This window comes from Mixophyes fleayi, chromosome 3 (genome assembly GCF_038048845.1).
Source record: "Mixophyes fleayi isolate aMixFle1 chromosome 3, aMixFle1.hap1, whole genome shotgun sequence".
Lineage (NCBI taxonomy): Eukaryota > Metazoa > Chordata > Amphibia > Anura > Limnodynastidae > Mixophyes > Mixophyes fleayi.
Genome location: NC_134404.1, coordinates 187,002,441 through 187,018,834, shown reverse-complemented (window position 1 = coordinate 187,018,834; position 16,394 = coordinate 187,002,441). Strand labels below are relative to the sequence as shown.

Genomic DNA, 16,394 nt, shown 5'->3' with positions numbered 1-16,394 from the left:
ATACCCGCTACAGACTCCTAGCTCTCCTGCTCGTGTCTTCTGCTTCCTGCTGGATTACCTGCTCTACTCACCCGCGGTTCCCATACCCGCTACAGCCTCCCAGCTCTCCTGCTGTGTCTGCACCGGGACAAGCCTCTCTACTCAGCGGCGGTATGCATACTTGCTATTGACTATTAGCTGTTATCCTGCATATCTGCTTTGGACAAGTTTCTCTACTCAGCAGCGGTATACATACCCGCTATAGACTATTAGCTGTTATCCTGCATATCTGCTTTGGACAAGCCTCTCTACTCAGCAGCGGTATACATACCCGCTATAGACTATTAGCTGTTACCCTGCATATCTGTTTGGACAAGCTTCTCTGCTCTCCAGCTGTATACATACAGCCATAGACTATTACTATTACTCCACTTATCCGCACCTGGACAAGTCCTCACCTCCTCGCAGTGGTACAACTTGCTATCCGCAGACCACTGACTTCCCCGCTACCTACCTGCACCTGGACAAGTCTTCCCATCACAGCAGTGGTACAACTTGCTATCCGCAGACCACTGACTCCTCCGCTACCTACCTGCACCTGGACAAGTCTTCCCATCACAGCAGTGGTACAACTTGCTATCCGCAGACCACTGACTCCTCCGCTACCTACCTGCACCTGGACAAGTCTTCCCATCACAGCAGTGGTACAACTTGCTATCCGCAGACCACTGACTCTCCCGTTACCTTCCTTCACCTATTCACGTCCGCTCTGCTCTTCTTGGTTGATACCTGCCTCTGCACTATAGTTGCAAGTCGCTGACTTTCCTGCCATTATAGCTGCGAGTCGCTGACTCCTATCTACTCCATTGACATTCTCTCTCCACCTGCTGTTGTATAACGTTCCTACTATTCACCCTACTGCCCAGAGGATCGCTGTGGAAACCCCGCCCCTCTGGTAAGCATGATCATCTGGTGAATCCTGGGTAGAACTTCTAGGGGCGTATTTAATTGTTAGCGTTAACGCTAACAAACGAGCGCTCGAAAAATCTTAGCGTTAAAACGGTAATTACTCGCGGAATTTCAGCTCGCAGCTCGCTGCGAGCTGAAATTCCGCGAGTAAACTACCGTATTAACGCTTTTCGCGCGCAATATTACCGTATAAACGGTAATATTTTTCGAGCGCTCGTTTTTCAGCGTTAACGCTCACAATTGAATACGCCCCTAGTGCCCATGACAGCAGTGATATGATGAAAGGGGCACACTATGATGGTGAAGGGGCCTAAATACATCTTAAGTTATTTTGACCCAGCTACTTAAAAAACGGGACTAACCGGTAATTATTTTGGCTTAGGGGTGCCCTGGGAAATCTATGTTGACCCTAAGGGTGCCTCGAACTGAGAAAGTTTGGCAACCACTGCATTAGGCTATTGTCTCATGCAGCTCTACACAGATGAAAAGGAAATGTGTGCAGTGGTTGTTAAGCAAGTCTGTGTCTCACTGTAAAGACGCTGCACTGCTGCAACCAAGAGTTCACGGTTTAAGTGCCGCAGCACCAGATTTTCCTCGGGCATTGGTGGTGTCGGGTGGCATAAGAAACTATGCAGCAGAAAGCAGACCACACCATTTTGGCAAAATATTGGGACTTCCACCAGTGGCTCCAAGGTGCATAGAAAGTTGCTTTGATGGTGTATGAGACACCTGGTATTATTATTATTATTATTATTATTATTAATATTATCATCATTTATTTGTTAGGCGCCACAAGGTATCCGCAGCGCCACACACAGTACTAACAGTAGACTATACAGGGTGAAACCATACAGAACAATGAACAAAAAGTACCAATACTTCAGAAAATCAGTAAAGACGGAGCGGAAGAACAGGTATGGAGACAGGAGGGGAGGGGGCCTTGCTCATACGAGCTTACATCCTAAGGGAGGGTAAACAGACCAGGCAAAAGAGGAGCCAGTTGAGGCAAGAGGAGAGAAGGGAGGACGAGCAAAGGGAGGAGATGGGGGTTAAGTAGATGGTTGGTAGGCTTTGAGGAATAGGTGACTTTTGAGTGCACGTTTGAAGGAGCACAGAGTAGGAGAGAGACGGATGGAACGAGGGAGGTCGTTCCAAAGAAGGAGGGCTGCACGGGAAAAGTCTTGGATTCTGGAGTGGGAAGAGGTGATAAGGGTGGAGGAGAGGCGCTATGGGGACCATTTAAACAAGGATTTAATTAGTAAGGGCCCTGACTATAACACTAACAAGCGCCCCAGGTCTTCCTGGAAGGATACAATGAGTACTGATGCATAGATATCAGTTGTAGGGTCCTGGGATCTTTCTGTCAGACTATAGCCTATCAATTTAATAAGGTGTTGGAGCTGGCCTCTGACCTTGAACTCCAGTGATTTTTGTTCAAAGGAATATTTTTCTAATTAGCAAAGAGATGTTGGCGAAAACGTGCTAAAACTATTCAGACATGTCTTCCATGATTGCAAATACATCAAGATGTTATCTAAACAGACCAAGACATTGCAATCACACAAAGATGAAATCTACTGTAAATAGACCACTATGAAATGAAGATCACTATATGAAGTGCTGAAAGGTAACAAGGACATTGCAGAAACCAAAGGGCATGTATTTGAAATTAATGTATTATTTTATTATTATCATTTATTTATATGATGCCACAAAGCGTGAGAAGGGAGAGATGAACAAGAGTTGAGGAGGGCAGTGGAGAGGTTAAACATAGGAAGGTTAGGCTTTCCTGAACAGGTGGGTTTTAAGGGATCATTTGAACCTTTGCAGGCTAGGGATAGCCTGAAAGAACAAGGGAGATCATTCCAAAAAATAATTGGATATGGAGGATGAAGGAGCGAGAGGAGTCAAGGAGGACACCCAGGCAACAAACTTGGCAAAAAGAGTAGATGTTGGTTTTACCAATAGTGATGGAGAGGATGAGAGGGGAGAAGACTTTTGAGGGAGGGAAGACTATAAGTTCAAATTTGGCCATGTTGAGTTTAAGGAAACGTTGGGACATTCAGAAGGAGATGGCAGAGAAGCAGCAGGACACCTTAATGAGGAGGGAAGGGAAGAGGTTAGGAAATGAGAGGTAGATTTGGGTGTCATCGGCATAGAGATGGTACTGGAGACCGAAGGAACTGATAAGTTCACCTAGTGAAGATGTGTGCAAAAAAAGAGCAGAGTGCCAAGGATGGAGCCTATGTGAAGTGGGGAGGATGGGGAGGAGCCCAAGGTAGAAACAGAGAAAGAGTGTTTAGAGAGGTAGGAGGCAAACCATGAGAGGACAGTGTCAAAAAGGCCAATAGTGCGAAGGTGTACAGCAGGAGAGAGTGATCAACTGTGTCGAAGGCTGCAAATAGGTCCAAGGAGATAAGCAGGTGACTTTGTATACCTTCTTATATCTCTGAAATGAGAGGGAGTGGATAACAGTTTCATACTGTGACAAAAGGCACGGCAATCAATACAGGGCCTTAAATTTCCATCTTTTTTTCCAACAAAATAGATGGGGTCCCCTGCACAAAATAGATGGGGTCCCCTGCAGGGGAAGTAAAATTCCAGATGAACCTTTTCTTCAGATTATCATCCAGATACTTCCTTAAGACTTTAATTCTGGCTCTGATTATGCTTAAATCCAGGCAAAAGGTAAAAGCTTGATGGGACAGTCATATGGCCTATGTGGAAGCAACTGTTGGCCATGATGCTTGTTAAAAGTCTCTATATAGTTATGATAGTGTGCTAAAGCTATTGTAGAGCTGGAGTGATAGATGCCGAAATTGCAGGGGTAGACTTTTCAGAAGCATACTTTTCTGCATACAGTGCTGTCAAGAAAAGCTTATTTGCCTGTTTTCTCAGTTGGGGATTATGGAGGGTCAGCCAAGATATCCCAAGCACAGCAGGAAAATGTGGAAAGAGCATCAAGCAGAGGACAAGGAACTCCGGAAGATTGTTAATGGTCAGATGTCTGTAACTGGCCCTGAAGTGGTGGGAAACCTATCAATTTGCAAGGAAACAGAAGAGGTGTTTTGAATAATGAGAATCTTGTGCCATTTGGCAAAAGATTTTGCATCAGGCTTCCCATGGACCCTGAATCAATGATAATCAGTATGATTAATGTGTTGTCTTGGACCTTAATCTGACTGAGGTATCATATTCTGGAATGTTGGTTGGAGTTTGTAGACAAAGAATAAGCAAAGGAGAGCATTTGATAGGACCCAGGTGGCGCCCCTTTATGATGCCTGGGTCAGGGATTTTCCCTGCTTCTGGACTTGCTACGTAAAGGGCATGCTGGAAGAAAATGTTCTGCACTTGAGCATTAGATGCAAAGGTTTTGTCTTCAGCATTTAGCTCATTCATTTGGGGGTAAATTTATCAAGCTGTGGATTTGAAAAAATGGAGCTGTTGCGTACAGCAACCAATCAGATTCTAGCTGTCATTTTGTAGAATGTTCTAAATAAATAACTAGAATTTGATCGGTTGCTATAGGCAACATATCCACTTTTTCAAACCCTCAGCTTGATAAATTTACCCCTTGGAGTTAATAAACAATAGACCAGTGGATTCCAAACTTTTTTAGTTCAAGGCACCTTTAGGATCTACAAAATTTTTTCAAGGCACCCTTAAGCCAAAATAATTACCAGGTAGTCCCCCGCCTTGCTTACCACTGGCCCTGGCCGAGGCACCCCTGTGAGATCTTCAAGGCACCCCAGGGAGCCTAGGCGCACAGTTTGGGAACCACTGCCATAGACCCCACCTATAACAGGCAGCATGGGTAGGGAAGTGCAGGTGGGACTAATGCTGGTAATAATTAGGCTGCTAATCATCAACAGATTATTTACACAGCAGAGGAAGCCGTGAAAGAAATTTCCTTGAAAAAGTCCTCATGTTAGGACAAAACACATTGATTACATAACCCCTGCTTAATTTCATGGATCATCAAAGAAACCGGTCCATGAGATCTGCATCATATAAATTCTGAGCATCGGAAGAATATTGAAAACTTTAATAGTAGCTGTGTCCACAGAAGGACTGTTATTACATCCGGTGACGGCGCAGTTGAGATACACCTGGTGGCTACGGATGATTCACGGAGGACCGGGAAAGGATTAAGACTCCCCACTACTCAAATTTGGACAAAGGAAACAAACGGTGAACACACATCGGATTCAGGATCTATAAATCACAGTGAACATAGGAGGTAATCCGTAATTTTTATACTTGCAGCGCAACCATGGTGATTGTGACTACAAAACTCATTAACTCTGACACTTTTAGTAAAAAGCATTTTTCTCAAGAAGTTGTTAGGTAGAGGGATCAGATCGAACAATAAGTGTTAAGATCTCCGTGAATGGATAATATGTAGCCGATTCATTATTTCTGATACTGACATTGCGGCCAGGGGCGGTTTAGGAACTTAAAGAGGCCCTGGAATTATTTTTTCAAAGTGGCCTCATGTAGGCGGGGCCAAAACTGTGTGTGGTCTACCAAAGTAGGCAGGGTTACCATGCCTCTAGACACAACATTGGTAAGCCAAGCCAGTGACTGAGAGGGTGACAACAGAACAGGTATTGCATTGGTACAAGTTCCACCACAATACTTGCTAAATATGCTTCCCCATGCAAAGGCAATCTCTCTCTTGACGGGGTTACTGCCAGCGATTTTACTGCTATTACTGGTAGTAACCCCTGCCAGTGGAGAGAATGTCTTTGAATGGAGAAACCTTTGAAGTGACAAAAGCCCTATTGATTTATTAAAGGGTGTTTTATCCTTTAATAAATCAGCCCCTCATGCAAAATCTTCATTGAGGAATCCCTGAGCAGCAGTGTCTCAAAACCCCAATTGCGTATGCACTAATGGGGTTTCGAGCATGATGAATAAGACTCATAATTTATTCAGACACTTAGCACAAATAATTAAAATCAGAAATCAGGCGCTTACCTGCCATCCTTATGTTCAATTATGGCGTTGGACACAGTTGTGCTTCTGTTCGTCCACGTCACTTCTGATCTGCAGCCACCAGCAATGGTTCTGCCTGTCAGATCGTCTAACAGAAGAGGAGGAAGGAGTAATGAGGCCAGTGGGTTGTGGGGGCAGATGGGAGAAATAGGGGGGGCATAAGATGAAGGGACACTAAAAGACATACAAATAAAGGGGAAGAAAGAAAAGGACCGTCACCCTTAATGTGGAGACAGACACTGAAACAATTCAGGGCGTGGACAGAGAACCGCATGGGGAAGACATTGGTATACCTACAAAATTGTAGACAGAGCCCGACACACAAAGATGGAGAAAGTTAGGGACAGACACACACACACAATGAAGAGACAGAGATGAATGCACACAAAGGCAGGGGAGGTGGACAGAGGAGAGGAACAAACTTATAATTGCAAAGTGTTTAACAAGGAAAATTTAAAGAATATTAATATTCAGTGGATGATCACAGTTAAAGAAAGTGTGCAAAGTGGGGGCACATTGCTTGACAACCACCTCTGTCCAGAGGCAGGGGAGAGGGTCAGAGGCACACACACAAAATGACAGAGGCACACACTCAACGGGGGACAGAGATAGGGGGTGACAAAGACAGACACAGATTGGTGGGAGGTAGACTGCTACAGACATAAACAGAGGGTGAAACTAACAGAGGGGAAAATGGAGGAGCGCGTATGTAAAGGTGTGCAGACTTACTTGGTACAGGAACAGGCAGCGTCATTTCCTCAGTGAGTGAGAGGAATGAAAGAGAGGTGGCTGTGAAGAGCAGGAGGAGCAGGCCGCGGCACTTCTTCTGATATGGCCACTCACAGAGATCGACGAGGCTGCGGTGTCTTTACAAATGGCCACGCTGACTCTGTAAGGGAACAGGCAGAGCAGCGCATGGCCAAGCTTATCCAGCTTCTGTCCCAAATAATTGAGCATGTGACTGGTCCTGCGGCTCAAGCAGCCTCGTGACGTCATGGGGTGGGGCCATCGGCCTATTGGGAAAACTCCCGGGGAGGTCTATGGCCAATCCGCCCCTGGATGTGGCATCGATATATACATAAATTGTGGGGAAGTTACTTTTCCTCAGGAGACAGGGCAGCAGAACTGCACGTGTGCAGGTAATACATTCTTTATTTCTATTGTGTTGTTAGAGTAAGCTGGCACATTGACATGCTTGCACATAGATATTGATACTCCTTTTTCTAATTTCAGACAACTTGCATGGTGAAGATAGCCTAGGCCAAGGCATTTCCTTGTTAATGACCGCTAGAACTTTTGACTGATTTTTATTGCAACACTCTTGAGCTTACAGTGAATGGTTCAGTTATATCCGTCATATAGATATGTATTTGTATCAAAAGTTTTACTGTCCAGTAGTAAATCCATCCAATTTAATAATTAGTCACCTGTTACATCTGTAGACTGTTACTGAATATGTGTTGTAGCCATTTACACTCAGAAGATTATTGCTTATCTAGAGTTGTGCGCTGGGGTTAATTTCTATTGTCACATATTGTCTAGAATCAGTGGTTGTTCTAGTTTCCAAGAAGCACACATGCCCCTACTTCTAGATAGTGCACCTATATGTGATATATTATCATACTGTTAACTTATTTAAACCTTTTTTACATTGCAAAGGTCCATGCTGATGATGATCAGATTTTTGCACCTCCAGCAGACACAGCTCCTGACAGGTGTATAAGAAGTTTTGTCCTGGTCTGACTCAGTCACGGTTACGATACTCTGCTTACACATGCCCCCCTTTTCCTTCCCCTATCACTGTAGAACTGTCTGAGTTCAAATCAAAAAGAAGCTGGAGAACTGTGAGAACATGTCTTTACTATGTGGTATATACTGAGAACTGAAGATGGCTGCCAGGTATTTCCTGTCAGCCAGCACTTCCTGAATAGCAGGTGGATGGCAGTGATGTCACTTCCGCCAACCACACATAGCATACATCTACATACATCTACAATCACACCTGTCTAAGTGGAAGGAGTTGCAAGTGTAAGATGCATCTGAAATTGCGCAACCATGTTTTTGTGCTCATACGCAGTACAGAAATGCATATTTTCTGCTAAGAAAAACCCAAATGTAAGTACAACACCACATCATGCCAAATGTACATAACTTTGCACACTTAAAAATGTTTCAATTGAAATAAAGGTCGCCCCCCTATGTACCCTTATTTTCAGGAGTTACATGGTCAAATATGATTGTAACTCTATAGTACATAGTGGTGATGTTTTAACTATAACACTATTTAATCTCACCTTCTAAACTGCAAAATGAACATACATAGATGCTCTGCATCCTCATTCTAAATCACCCACACTTTCTTTAATATCTGTGCGTAAAAAGTACTTTGTACCAAGGAACAATTGGTTTCATTTTAGAAAGGGAAAGGAGTGATTGCTTATTTTTAAAATGCAATGGTTCCTTCACCAGCAATGTATTGAAAGAATAGCCTCTTGGACTTGAGTCTCTTTCAGTTCACAATGTCCTTCTATAACGTTAAATATATGGAAATGTCATTCTTAGGAATTATTTACTTCAAATACAGGAGGAACAGAGCCTTAAATCACAATTCTCTAATTCCCTAGAAAGCAGCTTAGTACTTCATGACCTACTTATCTGTATATTGACTCAAGAGCTCCCTTCCTAACAGCCCTTTGCTACTAAAATTGAAATATAAATGAAATGGGTGGAATACATTTTATATTGTATGACAGACAACGATATAGTGGCCACAGTAAGGAGAACAAAATATATTTGTAGACTGCATGCTGCTCAATCCACACAAAAAAGGGTAAAATAATATAAAATAAGTCAAATCTATCAACTACAAGTTAAAGTTGAAAATTCATTAATATTAGTTACAAAAGGTTGTATATAGGTCTGTTCTTCAGCCAAGTCACAAAGAGAGTCGGATGAGTAGACTGCTCCTAAAACTGTGATTAATGGATAATACTGGACATTCACTAGTCAGATTGCTGGAAACCCAGTAAACTGCATGTGGTAAGCTAGCCACTGGCCACAAGCACCAGCCGTTCACCAATGAGAATGCCAGATGCCCACTAGGCGGTTCCGGCACTCTGGTGAATGGACGGTACTATACATCAGACAGATGTGGGTATGACATCTTGTGGGTATGACAGCTTCCCAGCACTTCCTCTCCAGCCATAACTATAGAGAGACACTGCAATACCACAGGATCAGTAAGTATAATCTTGGGGTCTGCATTGTGTACACACAAGAGTTCTGGGATTTGCCTTGTAAGGCCACCAGATATTTGGTGGTCTGTATAGTGAAGACACAAGAGATCTGGGGGTTTGCATTGTAAAGTCACAAGAAATTTGGGATTTTGTTTTAATAGAAATGGACAAATTCAGATTGTCTATAAATTCAGCACAGGTTTTATACTGCAATTAAGGATAAAATGCATGCAGTGGCTTTAGTATCTATCTGTACCACCTAGCCCCCTGCACCATAATAGCCCATCTAGGCCTCTCTCCATCATGTCCGCAGTATCTTGCAGACCTCTGCACCATGGTGAACCACACAATGCCTATTGTTCCCATTTGCTCCTTTTGTCTCCCATTGTCCTCTCCCTTTATAATGTACGCTCTCACTGAAACCTTTACCCTATTTCTCATTTATGTATTTTATGTTTCATGTCTGCCCGCTCTCCGTCCTCCTCTCTGTCCCTGTTTTTTCTTATGCTGAATTGTGTTTGTATGCCATGCGATTTGTTCTGTTAATTACATCCATGCATTTATTATTTTGCTTTTCTGTACCAATTGTTCTTTTCTGTATGTCCTTATGTAATTTTGTAGTATGTTTTAACCCCCTATATACGATGCTGCACAAGCTTTATGGCACCTTATAAGTAAAATATGATAATAATAATAATAATAATAATAATAATAATATAATAGCAGTGATAGGCAACCTGATATACTTGGGCAGCCATCTAACCCATAGTTGCCTACTCTCCCGCAATGTCCAGGAGACTCGTGAATTTTTGGGAGTTCTCCCAGACTCCCAGGAGAGCAGGGCAACCTCCCGCCTCTTGCTAATTTCGTGAGTGAAGTGGTTGGAGGCCGGAATAATTGGCCCCATCTCCTGATCTAATAGGCCAAAATGTGTATAGTTTAGCATAGGGGCAGGACTTAATGATGCGTTCCGCGTGGCCACGATCTCAGGATGTGGCAGCAAGATCTCCCCTCCCGGAGGGGAGATATCTAAAGTTTGCAAGTATGCTTTAATCTTCAAAAGCCCTGCACATTACCCTTAATCTTGGTAATAAGTTAAAACAGTACATTTAAAAAAGAAAAATAATATATCAGCAGGCATTTTAAACTAGTATTACAATTTATAGCAAACAAATGCAACAATATTTCAGGAAGGAGGGGGGAGCCCTAGGTGAAGGCTCAGAGGGCTGCATGTCTGACTATATGGGCAACAGACATGCATCAAAGGAACTTGAACAACAGATATAATGATCCACACAGACCATTGCTTCACTTTTTCTTTAATGTGTCACAAATACTATGTTTAATGAAGATGTATGTGTACTGGGGCTCATTATGTTACTACAAAAAGACAGTCACGTCTTTCTGCTGTGTATAAGATTCTTACTTCTCCCCACCATTGCTTTAGCTACCTGTAGCACTGGTTGTAAAATTTCTATGTGTAATCAGCAAACAGCATTGTGCTCCAATTACAGCTGATTGGAGGACTTCTAGCTTTGGGGGAGAGGAGGTCTCTCTAGGATATTTTGCCTGGATAAACAAACGTTTAAGGTAAATTAGATTACATTTGCCTATGATATGTGTCACCATCAGACTTAAGCTAGGCACAAAAGCATCAATTTTGATATCAAATATGCTAGTTTTAATGAAATATTTATAAAAACTAAATTGTGTACAGATGACAAGATTCCACAAATCATACCTGATTAACTGGTTAAATTGGTTTAAAAAAATTCTGAATACAATAATTTTAACATGCCAGATGCAATGTTTTGTAAACAGATGGACAAAGATCTGAGGTGTGAACAAGAACATCACCTGTCTTATATATAGTACTGTTGATGGACTATGTGTTAACTCACCATTTAAATAAAACTGTAAAGGGTCATCTACAGCTACTTTCATCTGTTAGAATGTGTATCTATCAGAGTGTATCAATTGGCTTCTATTGCCTCACTGTTTACAATGGTTTCCCTTGGAAACTATTTGAATTCTATAGGAACTGGGTCTACAAAATGTCTTATCATCTAGGGTTCAAACACTACATACAGAAAGCTATTGTTTGTGGTTGGTTGCAAACCCAGTGATGTTGGAAAAAACATTGTGGTGTAATATGGTGAGTGTTAGGAACCCCTCCAGCCGGCACAACACAACCCGGAGTCTACTCTGCCAGTCAGGTGTTCACTGAAGCCCCTGATGGTGGGGACAGGCTGGGCTGCAGACTGACAGAGGGTCGTGAAGTGTGTACCGGCTGGGGAGAACCCAGGCAAGCGAAGTGAAGTCCAAGCAGAGGTCAAGGGCCGGCAGCAGGTAGCAATTCCAATTAACAAGCCGAGGTCAAGGGTCACGAGCAGACAGGAAGATCGGTAAACAGGCCAGAGGTCAGGGTCACGAGATACACAAGCAAAGTCCAAATCCAGGCAAAGGGTCATACACGGGTAAACAGTAGAAAGTCCAACAGGCAGGAACAAGGCATAGAGCAGGTCAGCAGACTGGCAACAGAAGCTATAACCGGCAATGAGGCAGCAGACCTCATTGCCTTAAATACAGACACAGACCAATCAGGAGTTGATACACTCCTGCAGGCTAATTACTAGACAGAGCGGGGCCAATCAGGGCTTGACCCTGAAATACACAGTTGCAGGCTAATGCCTGTAATTTCAGCCCTCCTCATTAAATCAGCCCACAGGCTGCCTGTTGCGCGCATGCACCCGGCTACCAGCACCGCCGAGACGCAGCGCTACTGTAGAGGCGTCCGGCCGTTGCCCTGATGACGGCCGGGCAGGAAGGGGAAATGACGTCCCGGTCGTCAAGGTGACGGCCGGGACGCCAGAAGAAGACAGAAGCGAGCTGCAGCGGCTGTGAGTACCGCTGCGGCTCGTGACAGTGAGCTGCAATTTACCTTTTGTCAAGGAACAAAATGTTGGTATCTGCACACCTTTAAAATGCTGCAGAAGGCATCATTTCACATAATAAGCTTTCCCAACACAAAATTACATAATAATTAAAATAGATACACCAAATATATACCAAATATGTGAACAGTCTTGGCACATTTTTTTAATAGATAAGTTGACACCATCCTCACCATATTCCGTTTTTCTTATGTTTCATCTTGCATTAAAATAGGACTATACAGGACATTTACCAACTGCAGAAGTGCAAACTTGGGGTGCAAATGCTCATTTGTGATGCGCAATTACACCCAGGTTTATGGGCAATAGTATGGACATATGGGCCAAGATGGCAGCATCTGTGTTAATGCAAAAGTTTGCACCCTACAATGAGGGGAGATGGGCAGAACAGAAGCGTTCTTGCAGAGTCAGAATTTAGCGCATGAGTGCACCTACTTTTGCACTAACATATAAAACGAGATTACATTTCTGGGGCGAGATTATTTAAACAAGTTAAATGGATGGAGAGGGTACATTTATAGGGGAGTTCCTTTGCATGGAGGCTGCATAGCCTTTTTCTCTCAAACTTGATATTTCTGGCATCAGATCATCCAGTACTTTTAATATGACCCTTTTTGCACTTTCAAACACATTAAACTGACAAAATGTAATTAAGACAGCCCCCCCATATGATTAATAATGCCCATATGATTAATAATGGAGAAATTAAGCTAAACTGAAAAGTGCTTTCACAGAAAAACAGAAACTTTTAATTTGATGAATGGGGTGGTCCTGAAAGGATAGTAGATTGAATTCTGAAGTAATTTCATTCGATCCACCATGCGCACATTCAGGTGTACCCACAAACCCAGAGTAGGTTCATTTCCCAGGGAGCTTTCAAGGACTGCGAAAGGATTGTGGACAATAGTGTATGGTAAACAGACAATTAGGCGTACTTGCACATATATAGAAGCATTGTGGTCCGCAATTTTTGTGACATGCTAATAATCACTTTGTTCATCTGTGCTTAATCTTAATTTGTGCAGTATGTTTTTGGCTATTGCTGTGTGTTAAAGGTTTGGCCTTCACATTTCTATTCTGAGTTGCATCATATGTTTACACTGATTGCTAATAGGTGTACACAGTGCAGAAAAGTGCAGCATAATGTAGTACCTGTGCCTAAAAAAACATTGATAAACGAACTTATGTGGATGTGTTCAACTAACAAACAATATTCACACATGATGCAAGACAGTTGCTCAGATTTCACATTGGTTTACACATGAAATTCCAATATGTTGAAAATTTAATTGAAAAACATACTTTATTTTTTCAGGGTATTACCATTGTCTGAAAGCAGTGTTGATAGCATTTTTATTGTATCTACTATGAATCGTGTAGGAGACTTTAGCCTGATTTAGTGACACATTGCATGACAAGCAGTAGTCTGCATAGCTGTGAAGGTGTTATAACGTGATCATGTCTCTTGGGCATGTCAGCACATGTCTGTGCAGACAAATGGGACAAGTCCTGTCTTGTCCACATATCTACAGACTTCACTGCTTTCTAAAATACTTTGTGGTCAGTAATAGTTTAGCGTAGGTTCAGAATTGCCTAATAATGTTAAAATATACCCTTCCCTCTGAGAACTGTCGCAGGTGTTTATTGTTACGGCAGCAGTTACAAAAGGATTTGCTGAGCCGTTGTAAAGGAAGGTGCTAGATATGTTTTTGATATCTGCGACTCATTTGTCACACTCAAGACATGGGTGAGTTTCTTGCATAAAAGGTACTCAATCATTTTACAAGTAATTTCAGATGGACTCTTGTTGTAAATGCTTGAACTTCTATTAAAGAGAGAGAGAAAAGTAATGAGTTGGCAAATATGCATGACTCTTAAAACTCCACTGTTTATGAAATGGAATTATATTATTTTCCACTTTGGCAAGGGAATATCTTTAAGTGAGTAAAATGCAATTCACAATTTGCAGATAGGAAATGTTCATCTAGTTATGTTTCAATGCTACCCTTAGGCTAGTGCCACATGGTCACTGTGTGCACCTGTATTTTAGCCTCAGGAACTTGGCGTTCATACATTATTTGCCTGCACATAATATGGTGTGTAAAAGCCAAGTTCCTGTCACATAAGCACTGATACAGTCTGCCAATATAATCCTCGTGGAAATGAGTTTCTCTTGGTAGGATTGGAAGCCAATGCATAAGATTGTTCATTTTTTTTCTGCTTTATTGAACCATGGATAATAAAAAACCACAGGGAATTACAAGTTTTTTGTTTAAATATGTAAGAGAAAAAATTATTTACAACCCACAAACATGATTGCACCCAGTTTTATGGAGAAGTGTGCATATCTTATGTCCATAGTTGCCTACACTCCCAGAATGTCCGGGAGACTCCCGAATTTTTGTGAGTTCTCCCGGACTTCCGAGAGAGCAGGCAAAAATCCCGGATCCAGCTGTCTCCATTGTTGAAGATGGGTGGGGGCGGGGCTAAACGCAGCGTCGTGGCCTCGCCCCCTGCTGTGATTGGCCGAAATTGCATAGGATTGATGGGCGGAGCCTAACGGCACACCACACGTGGCCACGCCCCTTCAACGGACCCCCCCCGGACAGCTGCCTTTAAAAGTAGGTAATTATGCTTATGTCCAGTATGGGGACCATAAAACTAGATGCCTTCAGGTATTTTCGCCAGCACTAGGGCTTCACTTTATACATCACCAAAGGCAAATTATACTATATACTGTGCTTTTCAGTGTGTCCCTCTTGATGATTATACCTGCAAATTATAAGATGTGTTTGTGTGTAGGGCAAAGAATGGATAGTATAAGAGAGGGTGGCATTAGGGTAGTGTAGAAAGGGGTATTATAAAAGGGAGTAGTATAGAATAGGGTCAGATTTTTGTTGTTAGACCTTATAGATGTGTCAAAAAATTGTTGGGCTGTTGGTCTAAGGAGCAAGATTTAAATGTGCTTGGCAAGCATTACTAGGGTGCTTCTGACAAATTAAACATATTTCAGCCTTTTACGCTGAAGGAAGGAGCATAATATGGGGTTAGTTGGGGTATGCATTATTCGCTCTGTGCAATGTGGTAGGCTAAAGGGTGTCAGGAATTATTTTGAACTCAAGCTGGATTAGTGCCCAGTTGCTGATAAGCTCGAGCTCTAGCACCAAGTAGCACAATTTCAAGATGAAACCAGTTTTATGATGATAAAAGTTTAGTTTTAATTTGAATTGCAGGTAATATCCAGTACTTCTTTCATAACATAGGGCAGAACTAGGCCTGAAGTATGGCTGAATCACACTGCATAAATAATTTCTTGACACTTCCCAAGAAATTATACACACACAGATCATATTCTTGATAGGCAGCAGATATTGGACTTCATGCGCACATAAGATAGACAAGTTCACATTGGACAACACATACTTTAATGCTAGTGCTGAATTAAACGGAATGCACTCAGGGACCCTGAATGATAATCCAATACAGGTGGAAGCTGAAGGGCTGACAGACGGTACAGCACCAGTACTTGCAGTAGAATATATTTCTCACCCGGATAAAAAAAAGGACCATGACAAGCTGCAACGAAGCTTAGCACCATTGCTTTCCGGAAGATGTACTGACAACTGGATCAGTAATTACTAGCAATGAAGTGAACAAGCTGGAAGAAGTTCATCATTGACACCCATAGTGAGCTGCACTCAGGGAACTGGAACAGCAAACACAAAGCGAGAAGCTGATGAGCTATAATGCAGTAGAGTGCTAACACTAGTAGTATACACAGCATCAACCTTGCAGTGAAGACAGGTCATTGATCTCCAAAGTTCAGCACATGTAGATAAATAAACACAGCAGATACAGGAACTAAGTAAACTTAATAGTACAGTGCCAGATAGCAGCAAATGAAACTGCACAGAGCCAATGCAGGAATGGAGCACAGCAATAGTTCAGTGCTAGACAATAGCAGGTGGAACCAGATATAGGCAATACAGGAACGGAGAACAGCAATAGTTCAGCAAGTATAAGCTTAGGTAGTGCACAGAGGTACCACACCGGCACAGCTGCTTGTAGTAGCAAGGAGTTCAAGTTCACATAGCCTAAAGGCGAAGAAAAAAATCATAGTCAAACAGTGCATGGTTAGAGTGGCAGGCAGCTAGCAGCAATTGTCGGTACAGAACAGGATCAGTATACAGGTAACAAGTTTGTACAACACTGGCCTGAGAGACTTAACCATCTGGCAAGGAATCTTTGCACTGACTAG

At 42.5% G+C, this 16,394-nt stretch overlaps 1 long non-coding RNA gene across 1 annotated transcript; it reads left to right on the top strand.

Moving 5' to 3' along the window:
* The first annotated feature begins 7,921 nt into the window (after positions 1-7,921).
* On the top strand, positions 7,922-11,102 carry LOC142142829 (uncharacterized). Its single transcript, XR_012689346.1, has 3 exons — positions 7,922-8,061; positions 10,697-10,772; positions 11,004-11,102. It is a non-coding gene; the product is annotated as an uncharacterized LOC142142829 (long non-coding RNA).
* The last annotated feature ends 5,292 nt before the right edge of the window (positions 11,103-16,394 follow it).